Below are 14615 nucleotides of genomic sequence, written 5' to 3'. Positions count from 1 at the left end.
TTTGAAATGCGATATCATAAAGAAGTCTCCCCCCCCGCCACACCACTTTTTCCGGTTACTTTAACTATTTGTACCCTTATTAACTTGATAATGTAATAACGTTTTTTTTTATAACTTTAATCCGTATCTATTTACCTTTTCATATATATGGCTCCTCTTAATCGGATAGAGCATTTTCTATCCTAATTGGTGTGTATTTTCGTTGAAAACTTAATTTTTCATGTTATTCTCTCTCTCTCTCTCTCTCTCTCTCTCTTTCTCTCTCTCTCTCTCTCTCTCTCTCTCTGTGTATATATATATATTGTTGACAGTTGTTGTAGCTAGACGAGTTATGTGTCTACAATATGGGTTAATAAATGCTAGCTAAATTGTGAGACAGCATGATTAGTAATGATGGAGCTAGGGTAGGTTTTGATTATTTTTAAGGCCGTTTTTCATTTAAATTCGATTACTCTGACTATTGCAATATGTACAACGCGCACATAAACGGAAAGATCAATTGTACTTACCAACGTGTTGCTGAATGGTGCCAACATATTGCCAATACGAGAAGCAGTGCTTGAAGTGGCTAACCCAACATTCCTGCCAATAAAATAAAAGAAAGAATATATATATATATATATATATATATCATATTATATTTCTGTTAGTCTCTCTTCCTGTCTGTCTACCTGTCCATTCCACTTTGTTCTCGGAAATTACTGAACCGATCTAGCTAAGATTTTGTATGGATTTTTGTTATGATAAGGCGCGGTGAGTTAAGTATTATATCAGTTCGATTCACAGTTAGGTATCACAGAATAATTATTAATAATAATTAATAATTATTAATAATTTATAATTAATAATTAATTAAGATTAGTCACAACAATATGGCATTTACGCTGGAAGTTTCCTTGAAAACTGTTGAAGCGATCTAGCTGGAATTTTGTGTTAACCTTTGTTATAATAAGGTGCAGCGAACTAAACACTATGGTGTCCGTTCGATGTACAGTTATTGATAAGAATTGATAGAGATTAGTATTTAATGCAAAAATATGCACAAAATTAATGATAATCAACAATCAATTTGACAAGTACTAATTCTAAGTCACCGGGCTATTACTTTAGCCCTTTTTTAAGGCGCTAACAGGTTTAGTATATATTATATTTATTTTACATGTACTTCAGAGGTTTAGGAAATACTAAGCTAATATTTTGATACAGCAAATATAATTTGATTTTAGCTTTATGAATTTATAAGTCTCTATGAATGCTATGGTTTAATTAGAAATACCAGAGGATAAAAAAAATTACCTTTGTTTTTGTTTTTACATAAGAATAAGATACGAAAAAAATCGATTCTATCTAGACGTAAAGACTTTGGCGAATAAACAGCCCGCAGAATATCGGCAATGTCTTCTGCAATCTAAAATATTTGATTTCACTTAATGAGATCAATAATACCGAAAAGAGTTATGGCCCTTACTACTTGACTACTACTTCCGCTATACAGAAACTCCACTAAAAATCAGGAATTCCAAAATGGCGCCACGAATTATCTCTTGCTACACGCTACGTTATTTATACTCCTGTTTTATTAATATGTTTTCTTATCTCCAATTCGACCAGATTGCACACTGACACGAGTAATTACTTTCCATTGATTCAGTTCTTTTGTTACATAATCAAGTTGATTTAAATTCAGCAATGAAGACACGTAGACGTTGTCACGCTAGCGTTTTCGCGACCTTCCTTGCCTTCGTTTCACTTCTATCCTCCCTTCTAGGCATATTTAGACCTTGTGATATATACAAAGAGTAACTTTGTAACAGAAAGTGGACGCGCATACGGCTGCTATATCCAAATACCGAGCCGTGTGCGAAGTGGCATCACGGTAACGAAAAAGAAAACTACTATAAAAAGGAGAGATGACGTTATAGAAGACGATCACGTTAGAGACGTGAATGACGTCACAGCCGTAACGAGAAGTCGCTCGTGTCTGGAGAATGAGGAATAAAATTCTTTTCATGGAACCTGAAACAGGAGTTGAAGCTTTTTCCTCTTTCCTCTTCTTTGTCTCCTTTACGACTGAGTCTGTAACGTGTGGATCCCGGGTGTTTATATGTTAATGCGTGCTTAACGTTACAACCTTGCTCTTGATTACTGGATTAATTTTAAAGTTGTGAGGGTTTTTTTTTGTATTTATTTATTTAGATATAATTTATTTATTTAGATATAATTTATTTGTTTAGATATAGTTTATTTATTTAGAGATAATCTATTAATCTGCCGTCACTCATGAATCTCATTATAGGATTTTGAAATAATTTATTTCAATAATTTTTTTATTTTTTAATTATTAACAAATAATAACACCAAACTGTTTTATTATAATTAGTCGGTTTAATAATATGATAAATAGTTTAATTATAATTATCTACGATTATATAAACAGAACTTTGTCTATGTGTGTCTGTATGCCTGTGATTCCTTCCCTATGGACTCCAAAAGGGCTGGGCCAATTTTTATTAAATTTCACATAAAGGTACTTTATGTTCCTGACAGTGTCCTAAGAATTTGTATCGGGATGTCTTCGATAAGTATCGATGATCGATAATCGAAATAATCTGATGAAAGATAGAACAGGAGATTTTGACTAAAGTCTAACATCACAAGTTCATTTGAGAAGTGTTATTACAACAAAGGCGAAAACCCGATATATAAAATCAGTAGTAGAAACTTAAATTCAAACCATTATTACCGCACAAGCAGTAAGGTCAATCATATAAAATCATCAGTAGGTTCTTTGATACGACAGGGCGTGTTCGAAATGAATGTTTCTGCTTAGAGCACAATTGAAGCATGATACTTGACTTTTGCATTTTAAATATTTAATTCAAACCATTATATAAAATCTATATACTCATAAATCTAAAATGACCTTATAACGGGTGTTGTAACCCAATATCCGGTTTACAACCTCCGTTTGCGCACGCGTACATAAACAAATAATCAACGCGACAATAAAACTTATTGTTTTACTGTGTACATTTTCAGCGTCCCAATTGTTGTTTTTTTTTCGCATTTAAATTATTCAAATAAACAATTACTGCATTTTTTGAACATCGTTCATTTTCATATTACGTTTAAGTCATTTTAACGCAATTTTCTAACAAATAAATCTACTTTTGTTAAAGAGCATCTCCCCCCCCCCTCTCTGGCTTTCTTACTCTTTCTATTTTCTCTCTCTGTGTCTCTATTAGAGAATAGAGAAGGTGAGAGGGAGAGGGAGGGAAAGAGGGAGGTGAATAACGTGGACAGTGGACACGTTTGCAGAAGAAGGGTCAGCTGACCAGATGACGTGGTGTCATGTGATGAGGTTAGCTGATTCTTTTTTGGCAGTTTGGTTTCGGGTGTTGAAGAAGACAGACGGTTTTTCAGCTGTTCCCCCCCCCCCCTGGGCTGGGGAGGACGCTGACGTGTATCATCAAGCAAGCAAGGTTCACCTCCATTCTGTGTCGACCTTTGGAAGGTGAATAAAAACATAAAACCTTAATTATCATCTTGGAGTGAATTCTTCATCCAACAGGCCAGCTCCCCTCCAAGAGACAATGAAACCAGAGGAACAACCGACGACACATGAATGAAAAGGTATGTTAAGAAATGCATGTACACAAACACATACCCACGAGGACATGAACAATAAGATTAGAAACTAGACGATCATGTACACGAATCTCCTTCTTGACACTATTCCCTTTATGGTACAATATCCTTTATGACACCCGCTATATAACATATTCGTTTTGGTGCTCGTGACTAAATTCACATCATCGATGTGAAGTCAAACCTGTGTTTAAGAAATACGACGTGGAAACAGGTCCTTAAAAGGGAAAGGAGATTTAAAGACAAAAAAAAACTATACAACACAATAAAATGTCTGGAAGAAAAGAAAAAAAAGAGAAAGAACATTAGTAGAAAAAAAAAGAAATACAAATCAACACACACACAACGATGGTCCGTTAAAACACTAGGTAATTAGAAAAATAATTAAAAAAAAAAGAAAGAAATGGTTCTCAAGAAAAAAAACAGACACATCAAAATTATATATATTGGTAGATTTATGTGCTGAGTAATAAGGAAAAATAATAGTAAAGAGAAAAAAAGAAAAGAAAAAAAGAAAAAAAATTTCTGTGAGAAAAACAATAGAATAACTTGGAAAAAAACAGCTATAACGAAAGACAGACTGGTAAAATATTGTTAATTTTGAATTAAACAGCAAGTGTAAAACAGAAGAATAATAAGATTAGAAAGAAAAAGAAAATAGAACATATGACTTGTTAGCTACAGCGTGTGTGTCAGAAATAAGCCTGTCACCTTACTAAAAGAAAAAACACGTCAATCAAAAAAGGTTTGTTGTGAATAATAATTTTTGTTGCAATTTTGAACTGCGAAACTTCATGTGCTTATAGTGAAAAAACAATATGAACTGTTGATGAAAAGACAATGGTCATGTCCTGTAAAATGATTTTTTTTTCTTTTTCGTTGATTGTGCGATTTTTTCGTAGGAATTTTTTTTGCTGACGTGGACAAAATTTTGTTGTTTGGATTTTTGTTATTGCTAAGATGGGACTTTGTGAATGCTTATAGGATATTTTTGTATTTTTTTAAATTTATTTTTTATGTAATTGATGTGTTCTAAAATGGTATTGTGCAGGATTTTCTTACTCTGTGACATGTATTTTTTTTTCGCAGAATGGGGAGGTGGAATCTTGCTTGTAGGGTCTATGGAAAGAAGGATTAATAAAAGAAAAAATGTGTTGTTAATTAATTAAATAATAATCATAATAGTAAAGAGAAAGAAATAAGATTGAAACAGTGTAAAAAAAACAAAAAAAACAAACAGAAGGTTGGTTAAGATTAAATGGTCGGTCTAATCCAAGTAGAATTTTAAAGAGGGGACAGGATTAAATTTACGTAGGCGGTTAACTATTTTTTTTTTTTTGGAAGAGATTCACAGGACCCTGCAAGGGGGACTTTTTAATAGGTTTTTCGATTATGAAAAATGCTATTTTCGCCGCCTGTGTGTAGCTTGATTAAGCTGGCCGGTGTTACCGGTTGAAAGATCATATTCTTCGCATACAATAAAGATGGGAGTACTGCATGCCTATGGGTTTAAAAGGCTTGTTGTAGCTGCAACGAGGGTGCGCGATAGAAGGCACCCACATAGAGTAAGCTTGCCGATAGAGCCGCTTGTGAGCTTCGGCTGATTGAAAATGCCCAATTCTTGGGAGTAACAGAACTTCCAACACAAGAGCGGACGTATAGTGGTGACGTGGCCACTATGTAGTGAATCTGAGGAAGGAGAAAAAGAAAAAAAAAAGATAGAATAGATGCCGCTTATACGTAAGAATTTTAGAAGTAAAATGTTACCCTATTGTGAATTAAAGGTACCAAAATTAAAAAAAAAAAAAAACATGCTGGGTGAATTTAATTGGTATTATTAAATTAAATTATTTTGGAATAGATTTGGTTGGTTTAGTTATATTTTAGGGACGTTTAGCGCGTAGTTGCATTTTTTTCATGAGAATTACAAGGCGATTAGGCTGTAGAAAGCAGTTTTTTCTGTTGTTTTATTTTTTTTATAAGCCACGGTATTGTCACAAATTAGAAAATTTGGCAGGAGAAATACTATTTTAGAGTAATGAGTACCCTGTTAAAACAATACTAGTGGTTCCAGTGAGTTGGAAGATGACACATAGGCCCAAGCAACGGCAATAAGTCTTGTCCAACAAAAGTCTGGCGTGCGAGGTCGCGATAATTCCTCAGGGTACGGAGCGACTGGACAGTCGGTACCAAGCCTAATCACGGGGATATAGAAGAAAGGGAAAGATGCAGATTACGTAAGGGACAAGATAGAGCCTTATTATTTTTTTTTTATTTTTTTAGAGGAATGTGTGAGGGATATCTGGGTTGGGATCTTGGGACTTGCTGGGAATGCGGAAAAATCACAAAGGGAAAGCTACTTAGAAATCGATGCGCAAGTAGGCTTTGGCGCATTAGTTAGGGAGTGATGATTCCGTATCTTGTCGGGTTCCAGGAACTCAAACAGGATCCGAGTGAATCAGTGTGAAGGCGTATCTTGGCTCAGACCAACCAAGGGAGTTAGTAGAAGAGCTTTGTGAAGTCCCGAAGTAGTAGATAGAATAGAACAAAGCTCCAGTAATAGGACCACTCAGAGAAAGACGTCAGGGCATTACAGTAAAGGGAAAAAAACTGGGACTTAGCCCTATGCTGAAAGTCGAGAACGCGAGTGGGATGGTTGGGTCGGTAGAGCATCAGACTTTTTATCTGAGGGTCTGGAGTTCGAGTCCCCATGCGATAAAGCTACCACCAACATGGAGCATCCGACGTTCTGGTCGTAATTGCGATATGCTGGCCCCATTTCGAAAAAGTGATCGAAAATGGAGTCTCCATTTGTTTGGCCAAGTGGTCCAAATAAAGAGCAGAGTCAGTGGAAAATATCCAACAATGCGACCGCCTAGACAAGATGTATATCTGCAAAGCTGTATCTTTGTCTAACTTGGAAGCAAGTTAATGTCGAGGAGGGACTTTCGAGAAGCAGCAGAAGGGTTGATAGTGTTGTAGAAGAGTACTGGTGCCTGATCTTTCTTGGAAAAGGGGTGAGTCCGGAAAGTGAAAAAATAAAGATGTACTTCAGACATAATTATTTTTTTTAGTTAGTTAGTTATTAAAAATGTATGGCTTACCATACATTTTGATAAAAAAGGGGTGGAGGAATGTTAAAGAGCATCTTTCCCCCCCCCCCTCTCTGGCTTTCTTACTCTTTCTATTTTCTCTCTCTGTGTCTCTATTAGAGAATAGAGAAGGTGAGAGGGAGAGGGAGGGAAAGAGAGAGAGGTGAATAACGTGGACAGTGGACTCGTTTGCAGAAGAAGGGTCAGCTGACCAGATGACGTGGTGTCATGTGATGAGGTTAGCTGATTCTTTTTTGGCAGTTTGGTTTCGGGTGTTGAAGAAGACAGACGGCTTTTCAGCTGTTCCCCCCCCCTGGGCTGGGGAGGACGCTGACGTGTATCATCAAGCAAGCAAGGTTCACCTCCATTCCGTGTCGACCTTTGGAAGGTGAATAAAAACATAAAACCTTAATTATCATCTTGGAGTGAATTCTTCATCCAACAGGCCAGCTCCCCTCCAAGAGACAATGAAACCAGAGGAACAACCGACGACACATGAATGAAAAGGTATGTTAAGAAATGCATGTACACAAACACATACCCACGAGACATGAACAATAAGATTAGAAACTAGACGATCACGTACACGAATCTCCTTCTTCACACTATTCTGTTTGTTATACAATCTCCTTTATGAGACCCCACTATATAACACTTTAACCCGTTGACAGACATAAGAACATTTTACAACGCCGATTTACCCACCGCCTTCATTTTTTTTAATTTATTCTCCATTTTTAATACATCTTTCTTAAAAAAAACATTCGTACATTTTCTTCTACACTACCAACATAAATAAATAACCCCGAAAATATGATTTTTTTTTTAATTTGCGTTACAAATAAATAATCAATGCGAGAATAAAACGTATTGTTTTACTGTATACGTTTTTGGCGTCCATATTTTTTTTCGCATTTAAATTAAAAGATTTATAAAAATTTGAATTTAACTTTAAGTATTACGGTATCTGCTCAGTGCACAATTACTTATAAGTATAGCAAACCACTTATAATTCAATGACTGTAAGTTTTTTACTTTTTTAAATATACAATTACAAACAGAACGACCAATAGAAATCTATCTATATTTTTTTTTCATTTTAATATAATTCCATAGAAATGTTTCTGTTATGTCACAAAAAACTATTTTCTTTACGTCACAAGTGTCATGCTCATACATTAATTCCATAGCTAATATAACATACTGGCCCAACGGGTCACGGGTAGTCTAATAATTTTATAAAATCAGCAGTAGGTTTCCTACAGTGCAATGTTGACTGCAATATATTGTGGATTGAATCGCTACGTGGAGGCATGTGAGACTCCTCCCGAACATGCAAAGGTGTTCCCAACTAGAGCAGGCAATCAATCGATTTGATTGAAAAATGGGTGATTTCACCAACTTAGATGACAATAAAGATATGGGAATGTGAAACATTCGTTGATCATCATTGCCTCCTGGGCAGCAGAGGGTCTTTCTGATAGCTTAAATATAATCTATGAATTTGCGGTCATTCATAGATTTTATTATTTGATTTCGAAATGTTTCTTATTTTCCGCAGCAATGCGTTTCACACCGTGTTGTGGGGACATACACACCCTTATAATCACTAAGATAAACTTATCTATTAGCCATATAAGCAGCAAGTATAGACCGCTCAATGAGAGCAATCCGAATGTCATACAGAGACGATTCCCCACGAACTTACTAATCTTCCTGTATCACTAACCCTGTTCTGGATATAAATGTTCTTCGTATTCTCACCAGTCGTCTTCCTATTTCCACCTTTCCGGACTCCACTACACACCGTAGAGTACAATGTTACAAAATCTATTTTTAGTCGCATGCAAACGACTCTATAAGTCACTCCGTCGGTCAGTCTGTCGGTCGTTCTGTCGGTCTGTCCGTAACACTTTTGTGCTTGCCTATTTTTATTAAGATCTAAGGTCTGTTCTTAATATATGCTGTTCTTAGATTTTAAGCTTTTTCTTTGCCTTTTGGCCAAGATCAAAGTGTACTTCAAGCAAAGGCCAACATGTAGGGGCAACGTCACATATAAGACCTAAGTCAATGTAGAGGCAACCTTTCATATACCACAATCAGCCGGTCACGGAGGTGTGACCGACAGACGTGTTATAGTAAATGTCTTAAAGCGGTCTCGGGAAGATATGAAGATGGGCCAGTCATTAGGGTCTGTGTAGTAAGAAGAAAATCATACCTGAGATGTTGGATCTGGGTGTGGCTGCTTTCTTTTCTCAAGATGATCTCTTCACCCTGGTGGCATTCTGGTGGGAATCTTCATCTCTTTGTCCTCAGGGCCGCCTTTCGACTTCAGACATTTATGAAGGCATTCATGGCAGACACAAGAAAAATGACACGCGACACAATTGTAATATACATAAGGTATAACTAACTATTTTATTTTACATTAGAGATACAATATATATTACAAAAAAAAAACAATTTACAATTAATTTTTACAATTGAAACTGGATAATAGACTTTTCGAAGCTAACTAACCTACCCTAACTAGTGTTGAGGGAGGGGGTCTCCCCCTCCCATTTACGGAGAGACAAAATATGCGTCCTCACATCATGGTGGTCGTGCAGGAAAAAAAAAAAAGATAGCAAGGGGATTATGGGAAGGGGGTTTCCTTGTATCTCTACGCTCATGGACAATTTACCACCCGTCCATGCTGCAGAGTGTGTTAGAAACAGTGGCACAAGGAAATAGTGCCACATCCCTCCCTATGCTATCCGAAATTTATGAGCATTCATAAATTTCAGAAGTCCCTAATTTTCCGTGAATGGTGCGTCAACCGGCCGTCAGCAATCAATGTCCCCATGCTCTACGTTCCATCAGGAACTCAGTGAAGCAAGTTATTTTTTTCCACCAGGCTCCTGGTAGACTGGTATACTGCTTCAAATACCAGAGAGGGTAATCATCCTCGCCCTCCATCGAGGCAATGACCTCATGATTTCAGTTACTGGATTTACACTTTCTTAAGCAACCAGTATAATATTTTTTTAACAAAGCCGGATTTTACGTGAGTTTATCACGCCGACCTATACGTATTTCACTAAGCCGGATTCTACGTGAGTTTATCACGCCGACCCATACGTATTTCACTAAGCCGGATTGTACGTGAGTTTATTCACGCCGACCTATACGTATTTCACTAAGCCGGATTGTACGTGAGTTTATCACGCCGACCTATACGTATTTCACTAAGCCGGATTCTACGTGAGTTTATCACGCCGACCTATACGTATTTCACTAAGTCGGATTGTACGTGAGTTTATCACGCCGACCTATACGTATTTCACTAAGCCGGATTCTACGTGAGTTTATCACGCCGACCTATACGTATTTCACTAAGCCGGATTCTACGTGAGTTTATCACGCCGACCTATACGTTTTTTAATTTAGTCTGCATAACATTATTTCCGTAACTGGATTTACGCTCCCTTCAGCAACCAGTATAATGTATTTTAACCAAGTCGGAGTTACGTGACCTCATCACGCCGTCCTATATGTATTCCAAGTTATTACTTCAGTTACTGGACTTACGCTCTCTTCAGCAACCAGTATAATGTATTTTAGATAAGTCGGGGTTACGTGACCTCATCACGCCGACCTATATGGATTTTAGTAAAACCTCGGTCTTCAGAGGATCTAATCCAATTAATTCTGTTAGAGCAAGGAGTCTGCCGCCGAGCGACCAATAAAAACCATCCACCACGGAATATTTATTAATAATATAAAGAATTAATTAAGAAGGGCACTCAGCCTTCATGAGTTAGAATACTCAATTAGGGGGAAAAAAATTTCCAAAAATAAACAATTCAGAAACCTGGTATACATTAAATCAATGAAATAGGGTGTTAACAATTTTTTTTTCTTAAAAAGAAAACATTTTTAAAAAATCATTTCAGAGCACCTCGGTCACAATTAGAATTTGTTTACACAATGCAAACGCATTTCAGTTATTACATTCATAATTAACTTTTTCCCAAATTTCAGGGTACATTTAAAAAGTATGTGTATTTTTTCAAAACTTGATTTACAAAAGATCATTAAAATTTAATTCCAAAATTTAAAAATTATTTCAAGTATTTTGGTTCATCGTTAAAATCAATTTATGTTAGTTAACTTCTTTCCAAAGTAATTCATTTATTATTATAAAAACCAATCTTCTCAAAAGGTCATAAACTTCGAATAGACCCATTTTTCGTAATACAATTCAAAAATTATTCCAAACATTTGGTTCATTATTAAAATTAATCTTCCGAAAAGATCATAGAAAATTCATTTTGAATCAATTCACCCTTCACAATGAGATTCAGAGACATCCCAAAACTTTTTCATTTCGTAATTATTATTTTTAAAATTCAGTGTACATTTAAAGTTATTTAATTGATTCTTAAAAATCATTTCTTCTTATAGGTCATTATCAAGGTCATTTCGAATTCAGAAACATTTCACGTTAATTAACTTTATTTTCCAAAGTAATTATTTTATCATTTAAAAGCAATTCTTTTCCTAAACTCACTCACAAGGATTATTTCGAATTAATAAACTCCCGCCACACCTGGGAGTCACATTAGTTAACGACCAGTTCTGTATAGTTAACAGCTCGAAAAAATTAAAGTTTCAATTAAAGAGAGATCTTTCTAGACTGAGGAAATCTTTTTTTTTCTTAATAATTAATTCAATTTTACGTATATACTCCTCAGTCAATATTTCAGGGACCCCTATCATACGGTCCAATTTCAAATAAACCTTAAATTAAAGAATTTGCTCGAATAATTCTTCCTTAAAATCATCTAGAGTTCAGGAAAATCTCTTTCGTTAGTCAAACAATATTTCCTTAGAAATTATTAAAAATTCAGAGAATATTCGAAATGTAATAGCGTAATTTTTTCTTCAAAAACAACTATGAACATTTCAGAGAACTCTTAAAAAATTAACGTAATCATGTAACAGTTGGCTTTTCCAAACACTCGAAGACTTCAAAAAAGTACTTTAAGTGCTGTTTGAATAATCGTCTCAGTTTTTATTTTTAATAAAAACCAATTGAAGACATCATTTAATGTAATTTAACGAAGCATAAATAATTTTGTTCTTTAAACTTGGTAGAAAAATTTAAAAAACTCCAAGTTAATTCGTTATTATATGCCCTCCTGCAATCAGCCATGGGGGTTTAGCTATACAATCATTAAAACGCAAGAGTAGAGAAAGAGAATGAGGGGAAAAAGAAGGGGATAGAGGCAGAGCGATGCCATTACACACCCCACCACCCTCATAACACCATTACGTAATAACAAAAAAAAAAATCTTCGACGATTTTAAAAGTCACTCTCTCGTCCTCACAGGTAAGGGAATGAGAGAGAGATAGAGAGAAGAAGAGAGAGAGAGAGGCAGGCAGCGTTGTTCTACCACCCATCCCTTAACAACCTACCAAACACCATGACGAGGTCATCTTCGCTTATCTTTCCCATGTGCGGGCATTGTTTTAAAAAATGAGTGACAGGTAGACATTAAATATTTCTACGAGTTTAAAAAAAAATAAAATAGAAAAAATCTTGTTTTTATCAATTTTGTAAGGCGCTCACACAAAGAAAACTTCGTATTATGTAATCTAAATTTTTAGCGATAATATTTTTTCTTTCCCTTCTTTTCTTTTTTTTTTTAACAGACAAAAAAAATAAATAAAAAACATTATCAAATCAAAAAGTCCCCTTATGTTTCAGCGTAAATTGGTACCTAACCTGAAAAATAAACACATCAACTGTTCATGGAATAAAATGTAATGTAAAAGTTCTATTTTTTCAAATCTGAATCTAACACTTGCAAAGTCAAAAGAATTTTTTTAAAAAGTCCTATATTTTTATAAACCTGAAATAAAGATCAGATAAAAAATGTTAGGTATCCTTTATTTTCTTTCCTTTTTTTTTTTTTTTTTAAATTTATTTTTCGAGCTTCGTGTTTGAAGGATTTTTTTCTTTTTCTTTCATGTAATAACAAGATGCATAGATATACACACATATAGATATATATCTTGAGAGAGACAGAAAGAGAGAAAGCGTGAGAGAGAAAGAGATATTGCATATTCTAGAGACACTTTTTTCTCATCTCTGTTTTTTTTTTTTGTGTGGGACACATTTCTTACTTTTTTTTTTCGAAGTGTTACTTTCAATACTCTTTTTTTTTTTTTTTTAAATCGATCTTTTGTAAACCGTTTTTTTTTTTTTTTGTAGGTGCAAGACAATTTTTTGTTCAGGTTCTGAATTTTCTTTTTGAGTGCGTTTTTTTTTTTTTTGTGCGCGTGTGTACTGGTCTGCCATTTTTTAAAAAATTTTGCCAGAAATAATAGTTTTTTCCGTTTTTAAAGACCGTGGACCATTTTTTTTTTTATTCGATTCGTCTAGTGGTCATTATTTTTGGTTGTGCCGTGGGTTTAAGAGTCGAAATTATTTCCATGCTGGGAAACAATATGTCTTGGTCATAGTGCATCATTTATACTGCGACACAGATGCGACGAGATCCGTCTGGTAATTAACCAGGGTCAATCCTGAATCTTAAGGCAACATTTATACCACAATCAGCCGGTCACGGAGGTGTGACCGACAGACGTGTTATAGTAAATGTCTTAAAGCGGTCTCGGGAAGATATGAAGATGGGCCAGTCATTAGGGTCTGTGTAGTAAGAAGAAAATCATACCTGAGATGTTGGATCTGGGTGTGGCTGCTTTCTTTTCTCAAGATGATCTCTTCACCCTGGTGGCATTCTGGTGGGAATCTTCATCTCTTTGTCCTCAGGGCCGCCTTTCGACTTCAGACATTTATGAAGGCATTCATGGCAGACACAAGAAAAATGACACGCGACACAATTGTAATATACATAAGGTATAACTAACTATTTTATTTTACATTAGAGATACAATATATATTACAAAAAAAAAACAATTTACAATTAATTTTTACAATTGAAACTGGATAATAGACTTTTCGAAGCTAACTAACCTACCCTAACTAGTGTTGAGGGAGGGGGTCTCCCCCTCCCATTTACGGAGAGACAAAATATGCGTCCTCACATCATGGTGGTCGTGCAGGAAAAAAAAAAAAAGATAGCAAGGGGATTATGGGAAGGGGGTTTCCTTGTATCTCTACGCTCATGGACAATTTACCACCCGTCCATGCTGCAGAGTGTGTTAGAAACAGTGGCACAAGGAAATAGTGCCACATTCATACCAATTGTCAGTATCCAGCTCCCCTACTCCCCGGGGAGTTGGTCCCCATTTCCCCTTCACTCCTCACATTATAAATCGGCCTTGGGCCTAATTTTCTCGGTGGGGGAGCAAATAAATACCCTTTTCTCGCCCTTTTAGCCAAGATCAAAGAGTAGTATCTGTTTCAGCAAATACTGCAAGCAAAGACCATATGTGGAGGCGACACCACATATAAGACCTTGGTCAATGTAGGGGCAACCCTTCATACCAATTGTCACTATCCAGCTCCCCTACTCCCCGGGAAGTTGGTCCCCATTTCCCCTTCAATCCTCACATTAAAAATCGGCCTTGTGTCTTATTTGCTCGGTTGGGTAGCAAATAAATACCCTTTTTTGGCCTTTTGGCGAAGATCAAAGCGTAGTATCTGTCCTCCCAGTTACCCCATTTTTGATTTTTTTCAAAGGGTTTCGCCACTTGACCTCCGGGTTAAGTTTAAGGTGTCACTTTTGTCACTTTCGTGATGCACTAACTTTTGTTAGTGGGACCGACCCCCTTTTTGGGGAGTCAGAACCCTATTTGCTCCCCCAGACCGACGCCATTGTGTGGTAGTCTGGACCCAAAACCGATCCCTTCTTTGGGAGTTT

At 35.9% G+C, this 14615-nt stretch overlaps 1 long non-coding RNA gene across 2 annotated transcripts; it reads right to left on the bottom strand.

Moving 5' to 3' along the window:
* Positions 1–9127: 9127 nt before the first annotated feature.
* On the bottom strand, positions 9128–13990 carry LOC145268378 (uncharacterized). Of its 2 annotated transcripts, none has more exons than XR_013864889.1 (2): positions 10101–13990; positions 9128–9805 (listed from the first exon to the last, which is right to left on the bottom strand). It is a non-coding gene; the product is annotated as an uncharacterized LOC145268378 (long non-coding RNA). The 2 variants fall into 2 exon arrangements; XR_013864888.1 differs by lacking the exon at positions 10101–13990 and adding an exon at positions 9855–10094.
* Between the last annotated feature and the right edge of the window lie 625 nt (positions 13991–14615).

This window comes from Euprymna scolopes, chromosome 4 (genome assembly GCF_053919585.1).
Source record: "Euprymna scolopes isolate OS-2025 chromosome 4, ASM5391958v1, whole genome shotgun sequence".
NCBI classification, from domain to species: Eukaryota; Metazoa; Mollusca; class Cephalopoda; order Sepiida; family Sepiolidae; genus Euprymna; species Euprymna scolopes.
Note: the sequence above shows the minus strand (reverse complement) of the source record. Positions and strands in the feature narration are given on the sequence as shown.